Genomic DNA, 1,330 nt, shown 5'->3' with positions numbered 1-1,330 from the left:
GCTGAGGCACGAGGAGCTGGAGGCAGCGAGCTGGAGGCAGCGAGAGCTGGAGGCAGTGAGAGCTGGAGGCAGCGAGAGCTGGAGGCAGCGGAGAGCTGAGGCAGCGAGGAGCTGAGGCACGAGAGCTGGAGGCGGTTGTTGGAGGTGGCGAGAGCTGGAGGCAACGAGAGCTGAGGCAGCGAGAGCTGGAGGCAGCGAGAGCTGGAGGCAGCGAGAGCTGGAGGCAACGAGAGCTGGAGCGAGAGCTGGAGGCTGGAACGAGAGCTGGAGGCAGCGAGAGCTGGAGGCAGCGAGAGCTGAGGCAGGAGAGCTGGAGGCAGGAGAGCTGGAGGCAGCGAGAGCTGGAGGCAGCGAGAGCTGGAGGCAGCGATAGCTGAGCGGCGGTGGTATGAGGAGGCAGCGCAGCTGACGAGAGGCAGCCCCAAAATGTATTGGGAGGGGGCAAATGGGCGGTGTGGCTGTCAGGTAGAGACCTAACAACTCCCCGCCACTCCTAAGGTGCCACATAAGTGGGCCGGGAGACTATGGTGGAGTGGGTCCATGTCCCAGCCCAGAGCCGCCACCGCGGGCAGACACTCACCCAGACCCTCCCTTATAGGTTCAGGTTTTGCGGCCGGAGTCAGTACTGTCACGTTCTGACCTTAGTTCCTTTTTTATGTCTTTATTTTAGTTGGGGTGGGCATTCTATGTTGTTTTTCTATGCGTTGTTCTGTTGTTATATTTCTATGCGTTTGGTTTGCATGGTTCTCAATCAGAGGCAGGTCGTTGTCTCTGATTGGGTTTTCATATTTAGGTAGCGTGATTTATATAGTGTTTTGTGGGTGGTTGTATCCTGTGTGTGAATGTTGCCTCTTCGTTTGCTGAAAGAGAGTCGGACCGAAATGCAGCGTGGGTGGTTACTCATGTCTTTAATGAAGGAAAAAACGGAACGACATGAAATAACTAATAAATACAAAAAAACAACAAACGGAACGTGAAACCTATATACAGCCTATCTGGTGAAACTACACAGAGACAGGAACAATCACCCACGAAATACACAGTGAAACCCAGGCTTCCTAAATACGGTTCCCTATCAGAGACAACAAGAATCACCTGACTCTGATTGAGAACCGCCTCAGGCAGCCAAACCTAAACTAAACACACCCCTAATCAACCACAATCCCAATGCCTACAAAACCCCCAATACGACAACACAAAAACATAAACCCATGTCACACCCTGGCCTGACCAACTAATTAACTAAAACACAAAAAATACTAAGACCAAGGCTTGACAGAACCCCCCCCCCCTCCTAAGGTGCGGACTCCCCGGACGCACCTCAAAACCA

Source organism: Oncorhynchus masou, unplaced genomic scaffold, assembly GCF_036934945.1.
Source record: "Oncorhynchus masou masou isolate Uvic2021 unplaced genomic scaffold, UVic_Omas_1.1 unplaced_scaffold_3259, whole genome shotgun sequence".
Lineage (NCBI taxonomy): Eukaryota > Metazoa > Chordata > Actinopteri > Salmoniformes > Salmonidae > Oncorhynchus > Oncorhynchus masou.
This window is presented reverse-complemented; position numbering follows the sequence as displayed.